Source organism: Apodemus sylvaticus, chromosome 7 (assembly GCF_947179515.1).
Source record: "Apodemus sylvaticus chromosome 7, mApoSyl1.1, whole genome shotgun sequence".
In the NCBI taxonomy this organism is placed as follows: domain Eukaryota; kingdom Metazoa; phylum Chordata; class Mammalia; order Rodentia; family Muridae; genus Apodemus; species Apodemus sylvaticus.
In genome coordinates, this window is record NC_067478.1 from 122,131,299 (window position 1) to 122,156,584 (window position 25,286).

The following is a 25,286-nucleotide window of genomic DNA, read 5'->3' on the forward strand; positions in this document are numbered from 1 at the left end:
ATTTTGAGGAAGAGACATAACGCCCGAGAAGCTTTTCTGAACTGGCATTTTGAAGCTCCTAATGCCCCAATTATAGGGCTTTGCAGTTTTCTGAGCTGTGAAGCTCAGCCTGGTGTAATCGGGATTGGGAGGGTTCCAGCAGAAGAGGTCAAAACGAGTGCAGATTCATACATAATGTATGCAGGTTTTAATAAGCATCCTTCCATACTGCAGCTTCTTGTCATGACTTCCCGTAATTTTCACAAGCCACAGGCACAACCACTATTATTTTTTTAAAAGAGCAACAGAAGGAAATAAATGTTCTACCTCTTGCAATCTAAGTTGTTCCAGGACTTTAAATGTCGTTGTACAGATGCTTCACAACAAAAATGTGCTCATGGCAGTAATCTCCGTCTATTTACATGAAGGCTAAGAAATCCCAACCTGCATTTCCCATTTAGAAAGTGAAGATAGTTTCATGCCCAGTGGAAAGGGGGCTCAACAATTACCACCAAACCTAGAGACACACTGGGCAAGAAGACACACATTAAACAACCAAGACTCTAAAAGGCAATTTCAACTGCAGGTGGTGACATGTTCGTAATTCCCAAGCCTGAGGCGGGGAAAGCAGAAGTTTAAGGTTGTCCTCAGTTGTCTAGAGAGTCTGAGGCCAGCCTTGAGTGAGTTTTATCCAACTTCTGTTTTATAAGATGAGTTTGATTCAGGCTTGAGAGGAACCTGGGGGATGCATATGATCTTACTGTGACAGCATAGCACAGGGCCTGCTATTGTCACCTCTTCCCTCACCTACTCTCTTACCCAGAAAGACATGGGGGCTCTTTCTCTGTGCCACATGGAGCTGCGTTTGAACTTGACCCACTCTAAGAATTTAGAATTCCTGCCATACTTGATGAGGTTTGGAGTCTCCTTTTAGTATATATAGCTATGCAGGGATTGGATTACTATGAGGGACAGGGAACATAAAAGGTCAACTCTGAAGATTAGGAAAGACTTCCTTTATATGAAACTGAGTGTTAGCTGTGGAGTTTACAATTACAAGTCATAGCTCCTCAGTTCAACTGTTTCCGATGTTTTAGACTGATTGAAAAGCCACCCTGTGCTTTTTAAATATAGCCATGACCAGCAATGATGAAACCTTCAGAAGACTGTTAAACCTTACATGTATGTCATGGCCATCAGTACTAAGAGTATTCTAGTAACAACTGTGGAGGATTCCAATCCACAAGGTCTAAACCAGCCCATCCCTAGGGTCGGTAGTCACAGGATGGATGAGAATTCCTATAAAAGAAGGATAATTCCTCAAAAGAAGGGAAGTGGAATGACTCTAGATAGCCCACGACATCTCACCACGCATGTCTCCCCTCAGTGAATTCACAACACTCTTCTTCTTTTTATTTTTTAATTTTAAATTTTATTTTTTATTATATTCAACACAATATATATTTATACCAATCATAAAAACGATGGACATGTTATTAAATGAACATAAAAAGATAAAATCTTTTTGTTTGTTTATTTGTTTGCTTGTTTTGTTTTTAGTAGAGCTTAAAATCTTGGCTCTTACTATGGTACAAACCCAAAATAAGAACAATTTTTAGATATTGGAGTTCATTGTGACAAGGCTGTATTTCACTATCACTCGGATCCCCAAAGGATTTTACCTCCACAGTAGTTAAGAGTTGACATTTCTGTTGCACCAAGGAATGAATTAAAGGCACAATTATTTGGATACAGATTTCCTGCTATGGTCAAAGCTATTTGACTTGAGTGATTGTCATCATTCTCAGCCCACAGGGAACAGGTTACATTCATTTAAGCAATGGTGTGTGTATTTAGATGGTCTATCCATGAAGTCATTCATCAACTGTTTCAATGAGCAATGGTTCTGCTTGGAGGGTGGCACAGACATTAGTTGAGGGTAAGATTCTGGTTCATTGGCTGTGATGATTTTGAAAATCATTCATCTCAGAAAAAGAGTAGCTTATAAGGTCATCTTCAAAGTTGATACAATAATTATAAATATTAAGCAAAACATTCAGTCTCACTGTTTGTTGTTCTCTTACAAGCCACCTCCCAAATTAATTGTCTACATTTCTTTTGGCTGTATAAGTAATTTTGAAATATGTAAGCTGTTCTGAAAACCATAGTATAGTGTAAAAACATCAACTGAACAATCCTACTAATAGAGAGGCTGAGAAAGGAGTAGCATAATTTCAAGACCGTCTTCTTTACCAAGAGAAGCATTCAGATGCTGGTCTGCTTTTCCAGTGTCTAGCTGTTTGGGACTATCCAGCTGTCAAGTCATACCTCGTAGACCTTAACCTACCACTAAGTGGTAGTTTAATGAATAATCTTCCCTTCAAAGAAGTTGTTTGATAGAGACAGGAAAATTGATTGGGGAACATTCCATTCTATTCTCATGTAAAGGCATATACAAGAGTCTACAGCATGTCCCAAATGGATAGACATTCAGTGGAAGAAGACCCCACGGCCACCCTGACCAACTCCAACTCTGTTTACCTGTGGCCAGTCCAAAAAAAAGAAGAGAATTATGGGATTTCTCCTTTGCAAATGGCTGTACTCTATCAAGATTCGTGGTTCATTGCTATTGGTTTAGCTTTGGAGATTCAGGGGATTTAGGAGGTGGAGAAGATTTTCCAGTCAGAAAAACCTTAGGGATTTTCCAGTCATAAAGCTCCCTTTAAGAGAAACAAGTAACAGCTGACCAATTTGCTGGCAGGACCAGAGATGGTGCTAAGCCACAGTCTCTGAGCATATGCTCCATCCCTAAAGTATCTGGGACTTGAAAATAAATTTTTACTTTTATATTATTTTGCTAATTTCTTTTCTTTTTATGGAGCTAGGAATCAAATGTAGGGTCTCATCCATGCTGGGCACCACTATGAGTCCAGCCCTGGAGTTCATCATCCCTCTAGATCCCAAAGGACTGCTTCCATCCTCTCCCTGACCCAGAGCAACTAGAAACGCAACAGACAGGTAACAGAGATGCTCCTGTGTTTTCCTGTGTCCTCCCACAGCCCCTTTTTGGGCTGGCCACAGATAAACAGAGCTGGAGTTGGTCAGGGTGGCCCTGGGGTCTCCTTCCTCTGAGTGTCTGTCCATGTAGGACATGCTGTTCTTCTGACCTCCGTATCCTACTCTTATCGTTTGTTTGAAGTAGAGAATTCAAGCCAGCAGTCCTGCTGCTGCTGACTCGGATGCTCAGGTACTGTGAATTTCTGGATGTTTATAAAAAGTTCCCTCTTTTAGAAAAGTATCTTAAGGACGATCATGAGGGAGACTGGCCTCGGTGTCCATCACTGACATTGTCCTCGTGTGAAGTGATTGGGCAGCTGGGCCATGTCCCAAACCCAGGAGACAAGAAAAGGAGAAAGAAGAAACCATTTTATCAGGACTCCAAGGAGCCTGCTCACCCCACAGCGTACCAGCTCCTTTATCGTTCCTATCTTCCCCAAGTCTCTTGCTCTTCCTGCCAGGAGTCAGGAAAACCTTGCTTACCCGGTTTTCCCTTTTGTTCTTTTGTTTTTAAATGGACATACGAACTGTTAGTTTTCATAATAGCATTTCCAAGCGTATTTTGTTGTAGTCGATCCCCCACCTTCTCTATCAGCACTGGGCTCTCATGCTTCGTGCGTCCTGTTGCCCTCTGTCCTTGTTCAACGCACATCCCTTCCCCCGCTCCCATATACACACCTACGTGTGCAGGGAAGCGGATACTTGTCTTTCTGAATCTGGGTCACCTTGTTTAAGGTGATAATTCCCAGACCAATCCCCTTTCCAAAGTCCTCGTACAGTTTCACTTCTTACAGTTGAATAAAACTGTTGTGTGCAGCAAGCGCCCGTCATCCGTGTCTCTATCAATCCACTTAGTATGCAGCAAGCTTCCATTATCCATTTAGTTGTCTATAGAGCAGTGGATATGGATGCATAAGTAGACACGTGCTAGGATACAGGGTCCTTTGGTCATCCGCCGGGTACAGCTGGGTCACATGGTAATTCAAGCAGTTCAAGGGGTTCAAATCACCATGCTGATTTCCATGTGGCTGTACCAGCTCACACTCCTACCAATGGCAGAAAAGATGTCTTCTTTCCCCACAGCTGCTTTAGCATTTGTTGCTGTTTTCATGATCAGCGCTGTTCTGACTGGCGAGAGATAGACTCAAAGTACTTTTAGTTTGTGTTTTCCTGATAGCTTAAGGCTGCTGAATACCTTTAAAACTATTTTAGACCACTTGTATTTCTTTTCTTTGAAAACTCCCTCTTTATCCCATTAGCCCATTCTTCAAACGGCACTCTGAGACTTTTATGTGTGTTTAATTTTTAAGTTCTTTATCTATTCTAGATAATAACAATCAGAATGAGGTATAGCTCACAAGGGTTCTCTACACTTCTATAGTCAGCCTGTTCCTTCAACTGTGAGAAAATTTAAAATTTTTCATATTGTCCCATTTGTTCAGTCTAGGGCGATATAGAAACTACAAACTTCTGAGGCAAACACCAGATCTGTGAGGAAAGGAACCTGGGAGAAAACATCTCTTCCCTCCATTTCTCACACTGCAGACATTCACACAGCTCCTTAAAGGTTCCTGAAAAGACAGAAGCACTGATCTGCTTCCCAGGTGCTCGTCCTAGGCCCTGCTCTAGTGCTTTGAGAAGAGTTCTCAGGAGAAACGGGGCTGCATGTGAGCCTCACTTGAGACTTTGCCTTCGAAGGAACAGGAACAGAAAAGTATTATGAAATGAAATAACACAGTGACCAGAGTGCTAGGGATTTGAACTCCGGTCCTCCTGTTTACACAGTGGTTTTGTTTAGTGAGCTACTCTCCAGACACGGAGTTCTGGTTCATTTTTTTTTCATTATAATTGTAAATTCTCTCATTCTGCAACGTTTTTCAACTTCACATTCATTGCCCTCCTGCCTCTGCTCCCTAAGCTTACGATCCTAAGTCCACCAAGCAGTGCGCATGCTCTCCTGTGTCTCGCAGCCGCAGCGGCATCTTTCTGCGTTTGAGTGTGGCACTACTCCTGGGTCTGCATTTATAGCTTTTGGGTTTTCACCGTCTCTGCTTTCTCTGCCATGCCACTTTTCTGACCCGTGAATGGGAAATCATTCACAAGTTTGTATTGTTTCATTTTAAAAATTTTATTTAATAGATTATTTGGGAATCTCATATCATGTACCCCACTAGTGCTCTCCCAATCTTCCTGTGTCTGTGCCTCCATCGTCAGTGACACACACACAAAACAAAACAAAAGAAAACAACAAGCCCACTTTATGTTGTCTGTATACGTATTGAAGCATGGTCAAATTCCTTGTGGTCAGCTCCCTCAAGAAGAATGAGTCCTTCTACTTCTACCCGCAAGGGGCGGGGCCGGCTTTCTCCTTAGCTTAGCATGGACATTAACAGGGTTTCATGGGGCAGCCCAGGCCAGGAATGTCTGCACAGGCTTAGATGTTTACAGGGGCCCCAGATACGGTCCTCAGCAGCTACATGGACCACGGGTCTCAAAATGGCCTCACCTGACACTCACATCCGGATGAGGCAGCAAAGCTCATCACCAACTGCATTCATCCTCAAAGATCTCAGGTTTCATCGTGGTCCGGGCAGCAGCAGGGGCCACAGTCACCAACACAGCCTCTCACAGTAGTCCTTTGAGAAGGTTCAATTCAGGAAGTAGCCTCAGGTTCTGAGTCTGCGTAAGCCCCAGGCCGTTGTATCACATCCCACCGACTTCAATGGGCAGTAACAGCCTTCCTAGGCAGGGACAGCGTGTAGTTGCACCTTTCTCCACAGCACATGCGCCATTCTGTTTGCCTCTTTTCCTCCTTGCCATTGTGTAGTTGTTTGTTGTAGTGGCATCTGCCAGGAAAGGAGCAAGCACTTGCTTTGGCATCTTCCAGTTGCCCTAGACCCCTGCTGTGACATTTGCTCTTCCATTTATTTTATTTTATTTATTTATTTAATAGAAAAAATTTATTGAATATAATCTTCATTTACATTTCAAATGCTAAAACCTTTCCTGGTTTCCCCCCTCTCTGAAAACCCTCAACCCCTCCTCCCACCTCCTGCCTCCAAGTATATGCCCCTCCACCCAACCCACTCCCACCAACCTCCCCCCAAATTTCCCCTTTTTGGGGAATCTATTGAGCCTTCACTTGGCCAAGGACCACTCCTCCCACTGATGCCCAACAAGGCATTCTTCTGCCACATTTTTGGCTGGAACCATGTGTACCCCCTTGGTTGATGGTTTAGTCCCTGGGAGTCCTGGGGAGTCTGGGTGGCTAACCTCCTTGTTCTTCCCATGGGGCTGTAAATCACTTCAACTCTTCCGGACCACCCTCCAGCTCCTCCATTGGGGACCCCATGCCCAGTCCAATGGTTGACTGATAGCATCTGCCTCTGTGTGTGTAAGGCTCTGGCAGGGCCCCTCCAGAGACAACCATAGTATGCTCCTTTAGGTATACACTTCTTGTTGTCCATAGTAGTATCAGGGTTTGGTGACTGTTTATAGAATGAATCCCCAGGTAGGGCAGTCTCTGGGTGGCCTTTCCTTCAGTGTCTGTTCCACATTTTGTCTCTTTTATTGCTCCTGTGAGTATTCTGTTCCCTTTCTCAGAGGAACCATAGCACCCTCACTTCAGTCCTCCTTCTTCTTGAGTTTCCTGTGCTCTGTAAATTGTAACTTGTTTATTTTGAGCTTTTGGGCGAACATCCACTTATCAGTGAGTGCATAACATCTGTGTTCTTTTCTGATTAGGTTACCTCGCTCAGGATGACACTTTCTAGTTCAATCCATTTGCCTAAGAAGTTCATGAATTCATTGTTTTTAGTAGCTGAATAGTACTCCATTGTGTATGTATACCACAGTTTCTGTATTCATTCCTCTGTTGAGGACATCTGGGTTCTTTCCAGCTTCTGGCTATTATAAATAAGGCAGCTATGAACATAGTGGAGCATGTGTCCTTATTACCTGTTGGAGTATCTTCTGGGTATTTGCCCAGGAGTGGTACAGCTGGGTCCACAAGTAGTACTATGTATAAATTTCAGAGGAATCACCAAAATAATTTCCAGAGTGGTTTTACCAGCTTGCAATCCCATCAACAATGGAGGAGTGCTCCTCTTTCCACACATCCTCTCCAGCAAGTGCTGTCCCCTGAGTTTTTCATCTAAGCCATTCTGACCTGTATGAGGTAGAATCTCAGTGTTGTTTTGATTTGTGTTTTCTTGATAACTAAGGATGCTGAACATTTCTTTAGGTGCTTTAGAGCCATTCGGGTTTCCTCAGTAGAGAATTCCCTGTTTAGCTCTGTACCCCATTTTTAATAGGGTTATTTTACTCTCTGGAGTCTAACTTCTTGAGTTCTTTGTGTACATTGGATATTAGCTCTCTATTGGATGTAGGATTGGTAAAGATCTTTTCCCAATTTGTTGGTTGCAGTTTTGTCCTATTGACTGTGTCCTTTGCCTTACAGAAGCTTTGCAGTTTTATGAGGTCCCATTTTGTCAATTCTTGTTCTTAGAGCATAAGCCATTGGTGTACTATTCAGGAAAATTTCCCCTGTGCCCATGTGCTCCAGGTTCTTGCCCACTTTCTCCTCTATAAGCTTCAGTGTGTCGGATTTTATGTGTAGGTCCTTGATCCACTTGGCCTTGAGCTTTGTACAAGGAGATAAGAATGGGTTGATTTGCAATTTTCTGCATGCTGACCTCCAGTTGATCCAGCACCATTTGTTAAAAATGCTGTCTTTTCTCCACTGGATGTTTTTAGCTCCTTTGTCAAAAATCAAGTGACCATAGGTGTGAGGGTTCTTTTCTGGGTCTTCAGTTCTGTTCCATTGATCTTCCTGTCTCTCTCTGTACCAATACCAGACAGTTTTTATCACTATTGTTCTGTAGTAGAGCTTGGGGTCCAGGATAATGATTTCTTCAGGAGATCTTTTGTTGTGGAGAATAGTTTTTGCTATCCTGGGGTTTTTGTTATTCCAGATGAATTTGAGATTGCTCTTTCTAGCTCTATGAAGAATTGAGTTGGGATTTTGATGGGGATTGCGTTGCATCTGTAGATTGCTTTTGGCAAGATGGCCATTTTCACTATATTAATCCTGCCAATCCATGAGCATGGGAGATTTTTCCATCTTCTGAGATCTTCTTTGATTCCTTTCTTCAGAGGTTTGATGTTCTTGTCATACAGATCTTTCACTTGCTTCGTTAGAGTCACACCAAGGTATTTTATATTATTTGTGACTATTGTGAAGGATGTCATTTCCCTAATTTCTTTCTCAGCTTATTTATCCTTTGAGTAGAGGAAGGCTACTGATTTGAATTAATTTGAGCCACTTTGCTGAAGTTGTTTATCAGCTGTAGGAGTTCTCTGTTGGATTTTTTGGGAATCACTTAACTATATGATCATATTATCTGCAAATAGTGATAGTTTGACTCCTATTTTTCCACTTTATATCCCTTTGACCGCCTTTTGTTGTCTGATTGCTCTGGCAAGGACACTAAGTACTATATTGAATAGATAGGGAGAGAGTGGACAGCCTTGTCTGGTCCCCAGTTTTAGTGAGATTGCTTCAGTTTCTCTTTGTTCAATTTGATGTTGGTTACTGGTTTGCAGTATACTGCTTTCACTATGTTTAGGTTTGGGCCTTGGATTCCCCATCTCTCCAAGACTTTTATCATGAAGGGATGCTGGATTTTGTCAAAAGCCTTTTCAGCATCTAATGAAATGACCATGTGGTTTTTTTTCCCTTGAGTTTGTTTATGTAGTGGATTGCATTGATAGATTTCCATATATTGAACATCTCTGCATCCCTGGGATGAAGCGTACTTGATCATGGTGAATTATAGCTTTGATGCATTCTTGGATTCAGTTGGTCAGGATTTTGTTGAGTAATTTTGCATCGATGTTCATGAGGGAGCTTGGTCTAAAGTTCTCCTTCCTTGTTTGGTCTTTGTTTGGCTTAGGTTTAAACTTTATTGTGGCTTCATAGAATGAGTTGGGTAGCGTTCCTTGAGTTTCTATTTTGTGGAATAGTTTGAAGAATATTGGTATTACCTCTTCTTTGAAGATCTGATAGAATTCCCCCACTAAACCCATCTGGTCCTGGGCTTTTTTTTTTTTTTTTGATGGGAGACTATTAACAACTGCTTCTATTTCCTCAGGACTTATGGGACTATTTAGATGGTTTATCTGATCCTGTTTTAACATTGGCACCTGGTATGTATCTAGAAAGTTGACCATTTCATCCAGATTTTCAAACTTTGTTGAGTATAAGCTCTTGTAGTAGAATCTAACATTTTTTTGCATTTCCACAGTTTCTGTTGCTATGTCTTCCTTTTCATTTCTGATTTTATTAATTTGGGTAGTGCCTTTGTGCCCTCTGGTTAGTCTGGCTAAGGGTTTATCCATCTTGTTGATTTTCTCAAAGAACCAGCTCCTGGTTTTGTTGAATCTTTGTATAGTTCTTTTTGTTTCTATTTGGTTGATTTTGGCCCTGAGTTTGATTATTTCCTGCCATCTACTCCTCTTGGGTGTATTTGCTTCTTTTTGTTCTAGAGCGTTCAAGTTCACTGACAAGCTTTTAGTGCAATCTCTCTCTATTTTCTTTTTGGAGGCACTCAGAGCTATGAGTTTTCCTCTTAGCACTGCTTTCATTGTGTCCCATAAGTATTGGTATGATGTGTCTTCATTTTCATTAAATTCTAAAAAGTCCTTAATTTCTTTCTTTATTTCTTCCTTGACCAAGCTATCATTGAGAAGAGCATTGTTTAAAGTCCATGTGTATGTGTGTTTTCCATTGTTTTTGTTTGAACAAACCAGCCTTAGGCCATGGTGATCTGATAAGGTACATGGGATAATTTCAATATTTCAGTATCTGTTGAGGCCTGTTTTGTGACCAAATATATGGTCAATTTTGGAGAAGGTACCATGAGGTGCTGAGAGGAAGGTATATTCTTTTGCTTTAGAGTGGAATGTTTTAGAAATAGCTGCTAGATTCATTTGGTCCATAACTTCAATTAGTTTCACTTTGTCTCTGTTTAGTTTCTGTTTCCATGATTTGTCCATTGTTGAGAGTGGGGTGTTGAAGTCTCCCACTATTATTGTGTGGGGTGTAATGTGTACTTTGAGCTTTAGTAAATTTTTTTTTTATCAATGTGGCTGCACTTGCGTTCGGAGCATAGATGTTCAAAATTGAGAGTTCATCTTGGTAGACTTTTCCTTTGACCAGTATGAAGTGTCCCTCCTTATCTTTTTTGGCAACTTTTGGTTGAAAGTCAATTTTATCTGATATAAGAATGGCCACTCCATCTTGTTTTAGGCAGGTTTTCTTTCATCTTCTCTCTATAGTGAACATATTCCTAATGATGAACCAGCCTGACTCCATCTTAGGTGTAAAGCCATCTTATAGTAAAGACAAATGAGATTCATTCCTGTTTATGGTTAAACCTCTGTTTCTAAAGCATTAGGCTATGCCCCACCTGTGACATTAACTACAAATAGTTCTGTACTGTCATTTCCAAGAAACTGACAACTGTGCCTTTTTTTAAAAAAAATGTTTATAACCATTTTCCAACCCTACTTTCATTTCAAAAAGTTGCTGTGACTACATTGTTATGACCACCTTTGCAACTGTGTTTTGTTTCAGGAGGTTGTTAGAACCAACTCATGACACTCATGTTCTGCTTCTATAAATCTGCCTATTTTGCCTGCTAAATCCCTAATTTGGAATTACTAAACCCCTGAACTAAAAAACCTTGTCTTCTTCATTTCCAATCTCATGAACCCTGTTTTTAGGGGCCCATGTACCTACATTTAAAGAAAAGCTTACTTTAATTGATTGCTTGTTTTAATTAATTTGGCCATAATGATTGGGTTGATGGTCCTTCTTCATACATGTTTGGAATTAACAGTAACTTGTGTCCTGTCTGTATGTCTACAAAAGCACCTGCATATGTAATCTGTACACATATGTATGTAGCCTCTGTCAAAAGCAATATTAAAAATAATAAATAGTGTTAGTTTAGAATTAAAAGCAGAATCCAGTTGCTGAGTGTGTAATTTGTCATACCTGATCTCCTTGACAGCAATCCCCAGAAGTCTGTGTAGGTCAGCCATGATTTCTCATGTCATGCTGTGACCAGCAGAGACTTGTGTCTTCCTTGCTTATCACAGTATGCTTTTTCGTTTTGTTCTGTTTCTGAGTGACTCTCACTAACTATGGCTGCATTCCAAGGTAAGAGTTTTTCCGTCACCTGGTGTCTGACTCTTGCTGTATTTCAGGAAGAAACCTGGGCTCTTTGCTCTTCTGCCCTTGGGTGCTTCAATGCTTTGAACTTGTAGCTGAGAATCTCTTCTCCAAACCAGATAGAGAGGTAAAATCTGCCTGATTTATGTGGTAAACATATTTCTGGGGCAAGCTGGGAATTTTATAACAATATGGCATCCAAGGAAAATCTGATTCCATACACGCAGCCCACAGATGACCCAGCAAATTATTCAGTGATGAGTACTAACCATCACTTTGATCACTTAATAAAAAGCTTGATTTGAATGCTGGCGGGTGTGTTTCCCGTTAGTGTACAGTTTCTGTCTTCTGCAGTGGAAGGTAGCTGTATGCCCAGTGCCAGAGTGTGGGAGAGAGTAAACAGCATTGCGATGTGGCTGTGGAAACCAGTCAGGCAAAGCTAAGCACACCCAGATTTTGCTTTCCCAAGCCAAAGAGGGATCTCTGGCTTCTATCTGGGACCCTTGGTTCTGGCAAGGGGTGGTAAGGAAGAGCTTGATGGTCACCAGAAAAAAAGTATATTGTATATGTACAGATGCATATTCTTATGTTACTACAAACACCGATACATGTAACATTTATATATGCTGAGTCACATATTATATGCACACCTCTATTCTTTAATCCTCAGCTTCAATCTCTGCATTCTCTCCCTCAGTAATTCCTCTGAAACATAACCCAGTTCTGAAAAGTCTGTGCAGTAAAAATTTCTGTTTATTGCAAAAAAAATTCTTTTGTCTCTTACATTTTCAAATTTAATTTTGAGAACTTTATAAAAGAGTATTGTTTTCACAAAGTTTCCATCCCTCGGTCTCCACATGACTCCTCTCATATTTCCCTAATCCCATCTTAAATTCATGAGCTCTTCTTCTGTAATTAGTATGGTTTTGCATACACACACAGACACACACACACACACACATACACACAATGTGTATATAAGTACAAGTTACTGAGTCCATGTTGGTCATATATGTATGTGTTTGGTCATATATGTATGTGTTGGTCATATATGTATGTGTTGGTCATATATGTATGTGTTTAGGATTGGCTACTTAGATTGGATAACCTATCAGGGGGCTCACTGTGGAGACACTGGTTCTCCCTACTCAGTGGCCATTAATCGCCAGTAGCAGCCAGGGGTGGGGCCTGGTGAGATTTCCCCCATCCTCATGGGTGAGCCAACTAGCTGGTCATCGTGCTAGTCTTGTTTAGACAACCATTCAGTTGAGCTCTCTTAGGTGCAGCTTCCTTGTCATAGACCAGCAGCTCTCAACCTGCAGGTACAACCCCCTTGGGGCTCTCATATCAGATATCCTACATACCAGATATTTATATTACAGTTATCAACAGCAAAATTACAGTGATGAAGTAGCAACAAAATAATTTTATGGTGGTGGCGGTGGTGGGTTACCACAACATGAGGAACATATTAAGAGGCTGCAGAGTCAACTCTTCGGGTGTGCCCGAAGGTTGAGGGCCACTGCTGAAGAAAGGAGAAACAGAAAGGAGCCTTGGAGTTGGTACACAACATACCCAGACCCCAGTTCTCAGCACAAAGATTTATTACCCCAGAGAGACAGGATCGGGGAGGTGGGAAGGGGTAAATGCTTCAGGATTGGACAAAGACAACAAGCAAACAGCAGGTATTTCTGCAAAAGTAGTCTTTAAGGAAAAAGGGTAAAGATTGTGCTAGGGTGAGTTGGTATGTCCTGATTACTCAAGTTTACCAGTGCAGCCAAATCATGAATTTTGATTGCTGGACGTTGGTAGTCTGTGTCAGGAGTGAATCATTAGCCAGACAAAGGAATAGACCTTGGGGGCTAGACTTAGGAGTGTAATCTGATGGGCCCTCTGGTGGCCTGAGCCTCTGGGTGGCCCACAGGCTGGCCCTGTTCCTTAAGGACCTGTTCTTAGTCTGCCTAGGCTGTTGTCCCACTGCTGTTCCGAAGCCCCGCCCTCCGTCTGCTTCTCTCTCCGCAGCACAGGCTGCCTCACTTTACTATGTTTTTCCCAATTCCGCAAAACCACTTTCAAAAAGCCTCTTTCCATAAGACCTGCCTTTTTCAGTTGTTGTGGAGAAATCGTGCTCTCTGCAGGCTCATCCTTCACTGCTCCATCTCACCACGTCTCTGTGGGTCTCTCAGACTCCTCAGAACAGCCCCCTCAGGTGCTGGTGGCTGCCTCCATTTTTGTTTGGTCTTAGAAAACTATCTTCTAATCCTTCCATAAGACAGACAGACAGACAGACAGACACAAACACACACACACACACACACACACACACCTCTGCATCCACCTCCCTTCAACTCTTGCCACTGGGACCTCCCCTCCCCAGAGATTGTGCTCCCTCCTACTGCAAGCCAGAGGCTGTGCTCCTCTTCTGAGCCTGAGCTCCTCCTGACTTCGGTTGCTTTGTCAGGGTATCTTATCACAGCAACAGGAGAAGAACTTAAGGCATGGGACAAAAGGAATCCAAGAAGAAGGAATGGTATATTGAAAGGAGGAAAGCTCAGAGCCCAGGCTGGGTCCTGTTTGTGACCTAGCTCTCATTGTCCTCTTAGCTGCTGGCATCCAGGCCCAATCCACAATTTGGTATTGCAACAATTTAGTTTACTTAATAAACTTAATTCCCTTAAAATGAGTTCAAGTCCTTATACTGTTGTTGTTATCAAAAAGTGTCAGCCAATGCAGGCATAAAGATCTTCAGGCAGATAAATGCCTTTTATGTATGATAGATTACCAGGCACAACATTAAGACTCATAGAGACAGGATCCTTTGCCAGCTTAGCACACCTAGACAGCAGGGTCTCCCTGAGCTGTGGTGCCCATCCTGTATGTGCTTCAAGCAGTGTACTTTCTCTGGAGAGTAAGTCAGCTACTTCCTGCGGATCTGTCACCTACTCTTGTGACTGAGGCGTGTAACCTAAGAAAAATGTCTAAGGTAAGAAACTAAGCGGCTGAAAATATCCACCTAGGAAAATAAAAATGTTCATCAGTTCTTCTCAGTGTTACCATAGTGACTCAGAGCCCTGCATTAGAAAAGCCCTCCCACACAAACAGTATCAGAATCCTGCACAGGAATGAGATGAAAGGTGTACTCTCAAAAACATCCCTTTAGACTTATTCGGTCATCCAATAGTCAGTCACTCTATACCCTTCTCAAAATGAAGATGTGTACACACATACACACACACACACACACACATACACACACACACACACACATACACACACACAGAGAGAGAGAGAGAGAGAGAGAGAGAGAAAGAGAGAGAGAATCTTTGGCTAGAAGTTGGTGCCAAACATACTTAGAAATCTGAAGGTTCTTGCTAGGGTCAGCTAAACAGTGAGTTTACAATGACATGGTATGCTTACAACAAATTATTATATCACTAGTAAAGACCCGAGGATTATAAATTGTTTATTTTGTAAATGTAACAGACTCACAGAAGTCTCAAATGTCACTTTTATTAATCTTTACTTTTTTATGCTCTGTTTCTGAGGGGAGAAGGCAAAGGTCTGACACCTTCATTCGAATGGAAGTGGAATATAAGCCTAGGTTAGCCTAAGATGAAGCCACAGGACTATGCATCCCTGCCGTTTCTGTGTCTGTTAAAAGAAAAGACAAGTAGTTCTGAGCAAAGGGTGTGTTAAAAGAAGCAAGCACCGTGGAGTGAGTGTTGTGAGGAATTCTGCTTGTGTGCTGTTGACAGTTTGAAATCAGCCTAAACACACAGCAACACAGCTTGCTGACACACTGCAGCATGTAGGTACAACTCAAGGGACAATTAAAGCCTGTGTCCTCCATCACTAATGACACAGGGAGAAGTCTGTGGTGTATGTCGAGTTCTAAAGAAAAATGCACTTTCCTCCATCATCTCAATGAGGGAATTAAAGATAGAAAACCTCACCAATATCAGTAGAGGAAGATTCTCATTCTGTTCCATTCTTTTCTGTATATCCCATGCTCTTCTGGGGAGTGCACACATTCTATAACCAGAGGCTTTTGAGAATGTTTGGAAAACAAGAATTAAGGTCCAAATAAACACTGCTTGCCCACATCAATCTGAATGGCCTTGAGAAGCCACAGAGTTAGAGGAAGTAACGTGGAGGTGTGGGTCTTGAAGTAACAGGTCTGGAAATGGACATTTAAATAAAAGATCTGTTTACTTATGTGTGGATATGTATGCCTGTACACATACAGGACCAGACAGAGGTTCCAGGGTCCTCCTCTATCATCTTGGCTTACCCTTTGATTCCTCCCCCCTTGGGTACCCCTGTTTTCTCAGACTAGAAGCCAGAAAACCCCAATTGTCCTCCTGTCTCTGGCTACCTTGGAGTCAAAGGAGTGTGGGGACAGTGGGTGCTGGCCCTGAGCCAAATGTATAGCCATTTCTCCACATGTCCATCAATTCAGATTTTTAGGTCTTTTTGTTTTGTTTTGTTTTTTACATTTTTCCTATTTTAGCCATAGCAATCATGTAAGAATAAGTGTTCTGTTTCTCAGAAATGAAATTGATTTTAACGTTTCTAAAATTTGCCTTTTTGATTTTTTCCCTTGCCTTTCGATTCTGCTCTGTGTTTTCTTCTTTCTCCAAAAGACTCAAAACAGTGATTTGAAGCCTTCTGAAACCAACGCCCTTGGCTAAGGCGAAGGTCACTGGCCATGTCTGAGATAGACCTCACGGTGCTGAGGGTTTCTTCCCCAGTTTCCGGTCCCTTTCCGCTCTCTCTCTATGTCCCACCAACAGGCTCAGTCCCCAGCAGAGACTCCAGTGAGAGGTGCCCGGATACGATAGTGCTGACCTCAGTGATGAGCTTGTGCATTTGTGAGTAGAGGCCACACTGACCAGGGTCGAAACAGTGATGTTGTCACGGACGGTCACCTCCTTCCTTCAGTTGTTTGTCACATGTTTGTCGCAATATTGGCATGTACTCATGCAAACTTGGTGTCTGGACTCTGCAGAGGATCCAATTAACATCCTGTGTTTATTTTGTTCTCTTCTCATGATAGTTGAATTTCTACACAAGTCCATTTAGAACTCTAGCAAAAGGCCTACTAAGACCTAGAGAGGGTTTTGAACCTTTAACATCAGCACCAACAGCAATGACAAGATAGGTTCTTAGCTTAAAAGATTAGAAATCAGGTAGCTCTAAGAAAAATTTATAATTTCTCTGAGGACTGGATAAGATAATTTATCAGAAACTCTAACTCATTCTGTTTATATTAGCTGACTCCAGAGTTCACTTTGCCAAGACAATCTACGGAAAGCAACAGCATGGGCTGAGGAGAACAAGTGACTCAGAAAACTGTATCTAATTGACTCTAACATTCACCAAGGTCATGAACTGAACATCTCTAAGTCGTCGGTGTCTAACTCTAAGATAATAACAGTTACCACTAAGGCCATTGTGAGAATTAACTACGTTTAAAAGCAAGTTCCTGATAAATGCTAAATAAATAAATCCTAAAATCTATAATAAAGGCTTCATTATTGTTGATAGAGTTATTAGTCAGTGAGAGTCAGATGAGAAAGCTATCATTGAAGACTCCCTATGTGGGGAAAAGACAGGAAAGAAGCTACAAGATTGAAAAGGACTCTCCAATTTCCTCTGTTTCTAAAATCCACCAAGAAAGGAATTTGTTAGCATGGGTGAACATGGTGTTAGTTTTCTCTCATCTCAGAAATGCAATGGAATGGAAACCGTGACCAGGCCCAATCCAAACGAAGATATCTACAGGAATAACATTAGGAGCAACACAGGATTTGTTTTGGCAAAAGAAGAGATTTCTGATTGTTTTGGTTTTCTCCTCTTGGAGCCAGTCAGCATCTGGCTTTGAGAACCCTGGGCATGTTTACCATATGTCCTACATTTTTCTAGAGCAATCTCAATTTAAATTTTGAGACATGTCACCTCTAAAGAACTCTGTCTTTCGTGTGGAGAGTTTTGGGGCCACTTGGCAGGAATCTGTTGCTGGCCAAGGACAAGAAAATGGGCTTCAGGCAGGAATCTGACATTAGGCCATCAGAAGGAAGTAAGTTCAGGCAGGAATCTAATTTTAGGCTAGAACAAAGAAGTAGGTTTCAGGCATGAATATGACTTTGGGCTAGGACAGGGAAGTAGGCTCGGATAGCTTGGTCATCTTGTTAAACCCTTAGAAACAATGATCAAGGCACTTTGTTTATTGCCTTACTTGTTCCTTGACTATTTGTGTTTATTATCTTGCTTGTTCCTTAAACTAGAACTGACCTTACTACTTGCATGTAATTAAAATGGTATAAAAGCGGTTTGTGAAAATATAAACCCACCTCAGCCTCAGAACAGGCTGGGGTCATGCTACAATGTTGTCTAATTGTCTTTTGCCTTTTTAATCCTCACTCCTGTGCTGGAGAACTTGTTGACTAACTGAGTGGGCTCAGTAACATTTGTAAGACCATGGGTTCTTGTTTGCACTTCAGAAAACATGGTCAGTATGACTGCAGACATCAGAATCTTACAGGGTCTAGACAGAGAATGCAGGAAAACTGGGTACAGAAAAGCTGGTACCCAGGTTTTTCTGCATTAGTGCAACTCTTCTCACATTCAATGATAACTTCTAGTTTGGTGCTTTACTCTAAAGCAACAAGGTGGTGTGTTTCCAGGGCAATGGTGACAAGTCCATTGTTTTGAAGAGTCAGACAGACAGTCTTCAGGAGTACTCTGTTAACCTGATACCGAAAGCAGATGGAGCCAATGGGATGCCTCAGGAGGTAAGTGCTTATTGTGCAAGCATAAGAACCTGGGTTTGATCCCGCAGAGCCCACATTTTATAAAGCCAGTGTAGTGGATTGTACCTGTAATCCTAACACTGGAGAGGCCAGAGACAGGAGGCCCCTGGAGCTTGCTGGCTGTAGACGGAGCACCAGGTTCAGTGAGCAACGACTGTCTCCAAAATTAATGTCAAGAACAGTCGTTTGCCATTGGCTTCTGATCGTCACAGAAACATACACACAACTATATACACATAAAGACCTTACCACACATAGATATATCCGTAAGGGCAAAGGAGGTACAGACATTATAACAGTAACTATTAGGGCTCATAAGTTCACTGAGAGTTTTAGCATGCACAATGTGGCTGAATGTTTGACCTGCATTAGCTTATCCAGGACTTGATATGGGCTTGGATTGGGACACTGTTATTCTTCCCTGCTTTTGTGGAAATGAACTCAGGGAGACTAAACACCTTGCTGAGAGTCACCCAGCTGGCTAGTGACTGAGCTCGGACAGAAGCCAGGCTTACTGCATGGTGTCTCACTATGTAGAATCACCATACATTTCAAGTATGTATTTTTTAGACAAGAAGATTGAGGGTCAGCGCCTGCAATTTCTGGGGGAACTGTGGAGCTCTGGGAGTATCAGGCAGGATACCACTCACAGAAGAACAATTCTCTCAAGGAGTTGTTTTTCAAATTGGAAAAAAATGTCTTGAAATCAGAAATCCACTCTATGAAAGTGAATGAATCTGGATGGGATTATTCAAGCTCTACAAGCCCAGGAGTCCTAGGGGTTTGGCTACACATTATGTTCTATTTTTCAAAGGTTCTGGGCGAGGCAAAACTCAAAACATGTTTCTGCACACAATTACCCACTTTAGTTTCAAACCCATGTGTATTTCTAGAGGAACTGACTGCCCTGATCCTGTTTCTTATTTTGAAGAATGCCCCTCTTATGAACGTCTGCAGACAGGGTAGGCTAAAGCGCACTGCAGAAGCCTGAGGAAGCCAGCCGAAGGGCCCCACTCAGCCTGCTGTGAGCACAGAGGAAAGCAGGCGGCAGGCATGTCTGCCTTAGCCTTTGCCACCCAGTGAGTCAGGTCAGCTTCTCAGGTAGGAACGGAAGGAAGAGATGACCTATGGGTGCCTGCTGGGCAAGCCTCTGCCCCGAAGCAGGGCATCACCTCACTCTTAGGAAGTAGTTACACCATAGTACGGCAGGACAGTGTTCCTTAGACATACAGAGAGGGGAATTCTTAGGGCCAGCCTTTAGTATGGTGTCTAGCAATGTGTTTCTGGATAGCAAATTAGCAAAAATGTAGTGTCTTCATACAACAGCCATTTGTTTATATTTCATCTGTTTGCGGGTCAAGAACTTGGAGAACAGTCAGCTGGAGAATTCTTTCCTTCCATGTAGTGCCAAGAGGGGTCACTGACTAATCTTCAGCTCTGGAGGATAATTTATCCATAAGATGCATGGCAGCTTCACTGTCTTTTCCCTTGGCTTGCTGGGAATCACCAGGTTATATTAGTCAAAGCAGATGTAAATGTCTCCAGGCTCACTAAGAAGAGACGGATGCACGCCTTGCTTCTTGATTGAGGGGTAATTAATGTGTGGCCGTCTCGTCTCTACAGGCTCACAGTCATCCCTAGTACCATCTGTTATTTACTCTATACTCCAAGTTCACTTACCTCCTCCTTTGTAAATGCTCCAACCAATCATAGTTATCAGGTTTAGGTCTAGGGTCTAGGGTCTAGTCTCTCACCATCCAAACTGACCCAGAAGTCACCAAATCTTGTCAGGTCCACTTCCTTAGATACGGCTGCTTTCATTCTGAGTGCCTACAAGTTGAAAGGATGTTTTTCTATCTTCACCCCCCACAGACGTCCAACAGACAATGGTGGGATATAAGAGGAAAGGCCTGCTGCACATAGCTCTGCTTGAGAAGGCGCTTGTTGACTGGCTCATAGCCTTAAGTTCAGTCAGGATCATGTCTTTCCTTTGACTAGGGTGGGACCATGTGCCCTGACTCACGAGTCTGTTCTCCAGGCTCGTGGTGCTCCCTCCTCTGAACTGCATTAGCCTAGGCTTCAGTCAGGGACGTCTCTCACTGAGTGTCCTCCTTACGGGAGTCTCGAGACCCAGACCTGACTTCCTGTACTGTTTCCGTATCTTTAATTCACACTGAGAGAATGCCATTGAAAGCTTTGTGGGTTTCCAGTCACGTTTGCCTATGCTGCTTTAGCAAATATCTGAGGGCAGATGATTGATAAACAACAGAAATCTCTTTCGGGTAGGTCTGAGATTAAAATGCCGGCAGGTTTCACGCCAGCCAAAGGCTTCTCTCTCTCTCTCTCTCTCTCTCTCTCTCTCTCTCTCTCTCTCTCTCTCTCTCTCTCTCTCTCTCTCTCTTTCTCTCTCTCTCTCTCTCTCTCCCCCCCCCTCTCTCCCCTCTCTCTGTCAGAATGGTGCCTTTCCAACACACACACACACACACACACTTACATACTGGAAAGCAAAAGTGAGCACACCTACTCCATCAATTCCTTTGATCAGGGCTCCAGGACTTTGGGGCCATTTTGAGGCAATGCTCATGGGATTCTTAGAAACACAACATCAACCTGTGAGTGCGATGAGATATGCCTGTAAGGTTCTTAAAGACCTCTTTACTTACCAAAGAGGCTGTGAGAATGAAGATAAATCCCATGTGAGGGATGGGATGACACTAGGATCCCAGACTGCTTCAGTCTCTTGCTGCTGCCTTCACAGAGCTTGATGGAAGGTTACACTGACTTCACTGTGGATCCAGATGCTGACACAGGTACTTGGTGTCATGGAATGTTCAAAGCAGATAAACTTCTTACTTGAAGCTCAAAGCTCCAAGAAAAGGAATTAAAGCAAGAAAAGGAGAAGACACCAGTCCTTTGGTGATCTGACCCGGAGTCATTTGGCATCGTGTCCATTGCTTTCTTTTGAGTCACAGGCCCATTCAGATTTAAGGGAAGGGGACTTTGACTCTTCCACAGGAGTGTCAAAGAATTTAAGGACATATTTAGATCATGCTAAGCTTCCACAGGAAAATACTTCCACAGAAAGGGAAATTTAGGGTAAAGCCTGGTTAGGGGGACATGGAAGGCTGCTCAGAGCAGACATCAGAGGTAAAGCAAACAGACAAACTTCCAGGGGCTGAGGTGGCAAAGTATAGTCAAAGCTGAAGAATCAACTATGTGAAAGAAGGTTTTTCAGAATTTCTCTCAGAGTTAAGAATAATAGGGAATTAGTTCTGGGATCCAGAACCCTCTTAAACTCCCATACCATACCATACCATAGTCTGAAGAGTTCAGAGGAAATGTCCATCTGGAGATAATGGCTTTTTGTAGACTAGGCCCTGGATCTGGAATCAAGCTCGCCATAAACATTAAGAACTGTGTACACACAGGAGCTGACTACGGGTGCTGTTTCGGGAGGGGGGGGGTGGGAGCAGAAGGAGGTCGGGCACGAGGCCTGAGGTGTTTGATGCTGGAGAAGGAAGCTTCCTGTGGTGTGGGATGAAGAGAAAAGAGACTGCACAAGAGCTCCAGGCATCCCAGTGCCTGACCATCTGGACTGGGATTCTGAGGAGTCTGGGAACCTGAGCCAGACCTTTCCAGATCACTGCGGGAGTTACATTTGTCAAGGCTGTCAGGCAGGGAAGAACTGAAGGCACATCAGAGAGCTTGATTTATAACCTGACAAGGGAGAATCAAGCTCCCTTTATACTATTATCCTGGGAAGCTGCAGACGTGAGTTTATACTATGTCCTGTTGGCAATACTCAGCTATTAGAGGATTTTAATCTGACAAGTGGTGTTTATTTACTGGCATTTCACAAGAATCTGCGAGGATGCCTGGTACCCTTGTCCCTGCAGATCTTTGCGTGTGTTGCTATCATTTGATTTTCAAGACTGTACTGAAAACACTCTGAAAGAGGGTGGGACTGAGGTATGTTTACACTTTAAAAACTGGACTGTCCCCCAGAGATGTCCCCCTGTGATTAATGTTTGACTCTTACTGGTGGTACTCTTGAGAGACCATGGGATGTCAAGGAGGTTAGTGTTCACTGAAGGAGCTAGGTCACTGGCAGTGTGCCCATCACAGGTCCAAGAGCAAAGGGCTGAAATGTTGAAACTCAAAACCCCGAGTCTTTATAAGTTTACTCCTTTGGGTATTTTGTCACAGTCTCTGAAAGCAAAATTTGTGGAAGACTTTGGAAGTAATAAGAGGTGTTGAATAACACCCCAGTTGCTGGTGATAACTGCAAAGAAGCACAGACGTGTGAAGCTGTGTTTCAGACACTGTTGCAGTATTTTCAGTGCTACAGTCTGGGTGTATCTCTCACACCCTGTGACATCCTGACAGCAAGCTCTAACTTCCTCACCCCTCTGTGGGAAATGTCTGTGTAGACATAGGAATACTCCTTAGCAGACATTGAATTAGTTATGCACAAAAGGATTATAACTATTCTGTGCAAGTTGCCTTTAGTTTAAAGTAGAGTCAGAGTAGCTCAAACCCCAAAACGACCATTTCACTTGCTTCACAGTTAACACAATACCTTAAAATTGTTCACCCTGAATGTGTGCACAAGTGCGTGTGCATATTTATGTGTGTATGTGCATTTGTGTGTGCGCACACGTGTGAACATGTATGTGCATGTGAGCACGTGTGTGTGCATGTGCATGTGAATGTGTGCATGTGTGTGTGCATGTGCATGTACATGTGCATGTGCGTGTGCGTGTGTGTGTGTGTGTGTGTGTGTGTGTGCATACACACACATTCACCTGTACAAGCATCTACAATGGACTGCAGTGAAGGGAAGCATGACCAGTTCTGAGATTTCAGCTAAGAAAGCACAGAGATCAGAAAATACTTCTGTGAACATGCGCCTTCAGTTCAGAAGTTTCTAGGTGTTTATTGCTGCCCCCAAGTCTGAAGACCCATGTTTGCACTTGAGCTGGTAAGGTGTTAGGAGAAAAGCCCTAAGAAACTGGGATGGGTGTTGGAGGACGAGCCCTAAACAAGTCTGGTTCTAGAGCTATGAGGCTTGGGCAAGTCACTCAACTCTCAGGGAAACTCCCTTCCTGTAAAAGTCTGGCCCCTGAACTCAGCATCCATTGCCTTTTGTCCCTGAGTTGAAGGGATTGAAGAAAGAAGGTGCTGAGCCCCTCCTCTACATGTTCTGCTCAACGCTATTTGGGCATCTAGAAATACTGGAAGGTCTAGACACCAAATGAGAGGAAAAGCAAGCCAGGTGTTACGGAGATGTATCTGATTAGGGGTCCAAGAGAGGAAGTGTACAAGAGAGGAAGTGCATAAGGGAAGTTGCACTGGAGGATTTAAGACTTTGTCTGCTTATAGTCTTTGGTGACATGCTCTGACAATGATTTTCCTGGGAAAAGTATCAGAGAATGAAATTGCCTGCAACTAGACATTCTCTGTGGCCTAACTCCTCTGCTACACTCTGCCTGGCTAGGGAGAAGGGAACTCATTCATCATCGGGTGTAGATACTAACATGAACTTCCTAAGAATAGCTTCCCTAGGCAGCTTCCGGCCCACTCCTGGGTCCATTGCCTTTGTTGGTCCAGGCATGACTTCCGTTCTCCCCATTGCACCCCTTATATTGTAATTAAGCATTATTCATCTGAGATTCACACTAGCACTAAGTTCTTTGGAGACAGGCATTGTGACATTTGTATCAGATATGTGACTTGATGCATGGCACAAACTGGAGAAATAGATAGATGATAGATAGATAGATAGATAGATAGATAGATAGACAATAAATGACAGATAAATGATAGATTGATAGATAATCTACAGATAGATGATTGAAATATGATAAAATATAGATTGAGGCTCCTAACCTATGGCTAGCAACCCTTTGGGGATCCAAGGCCACTTTTACAGTTGCATGTCAGATATTTATAATTCATATCAATAGCAAAATTGCAGTTATAAAGTAGCAAAGAGAATAATTTTATGTTTGGCGTCACATGGCACAGAGCTGAAAGGCATTCCAGATGTTGGGGGCTGATCGTGGGAAAAGATCAGATCACATGAGTCAATATTACACACATGTTCTATACGTTTTCTTGAATAGCATGTACTGGTTAGTTTTATGCGAACTTGACACAAGCTACAGTCATCTAAGAGGAATGGCCCTCAACTGAGAAAATAGCCCCACAACATGAGGAACTGAATTAAAGAGTCACAGTGCTAGGAAGGTTGAGAATCACTGATGTAGAAGATAAATAAATAATAGGTGAACTGATAGATGGTAGATAGAGGATAGATGATGATCAACAATAAAAAATAGTTGATAGATGATAAAAGACAGATGACAGACTGATAGATGGTAGATAGATGATTGATAGATGGTAGAGAGAGATATGTAGACACATAGAAACAGATATATAAATACATAGACACAGAGGATAGACAGACAGGCAGATAAATAGATGACTTCTATTTGAAAAATCATCTGAAATGAAAGAACTATAAATAGATCTGTCAACAGAATGGCTTTGTCTTGCATACAGGGAAGCAGACATGCGGAGAGTTTCTCACGCTGGCGGCGAGAGCAGCTTGTGACTCTATCACGAGCTTTCCTTGAACTTCCACAGAGTTCAGCTCTTGCTTCTTGGACCCTGAATAAGCAGAAAGAAAAGAAGCTTGTAACTCACACCAAAGAAAAGTCTGTTTGTTCTCAAGACACTGAGCGTGTTGTTCAAGGCAGCAGTGAGTTCATCCCTGCCTTCTCGTGGAGCCTGCGAGGGTCACAACGTTGGGCAGCGGCCTTAGAAGCTGCGGGCCGACTTAAGGCCACTCAGCCGCCCCAGGGCAGCACTAACTTAGTGCTTGCTTTTCTTTACCTAGTTAAATAGACTGAGAAGAAGATTGTTATAACAGAGAGAGAGAGAGAGAGAGAGAGAGAGAGAGAGAGAGAGAGAGAATTTCCCTTCAAAAATGTGGAGGTGTTGAAGTGGGTTAAACTTCATGTTAAACTTCATGAGAATATTAAAGACAGATTAAAGTACATGAGTGAGGAATGGATGCCTTCATGTGCAGCATGATAAAGAGACCTAAGGGAGACAGCGAGCAAGACTTCAGAGAAGTCTCCCCAACTAAGGGAATTTTCCAAACCATTTCGTCTGGGCCAGTCAATTCGACTCCTGAC

At 42.6% G+C, this 25,286-nt stretch overlaps 1 pseudogene; it reads left to right on the plus strand.

The window, feature by feature from the left end:
- LOC127689844 (glyceraldehyde-3-phosphate dehydrogenase-like) overlaps nucleotides 1–25,286 on the plus strand; it is a 75,104-nt pseudogene that overhangs the window by 20,627 nt on the left and 29,191 nt on the right.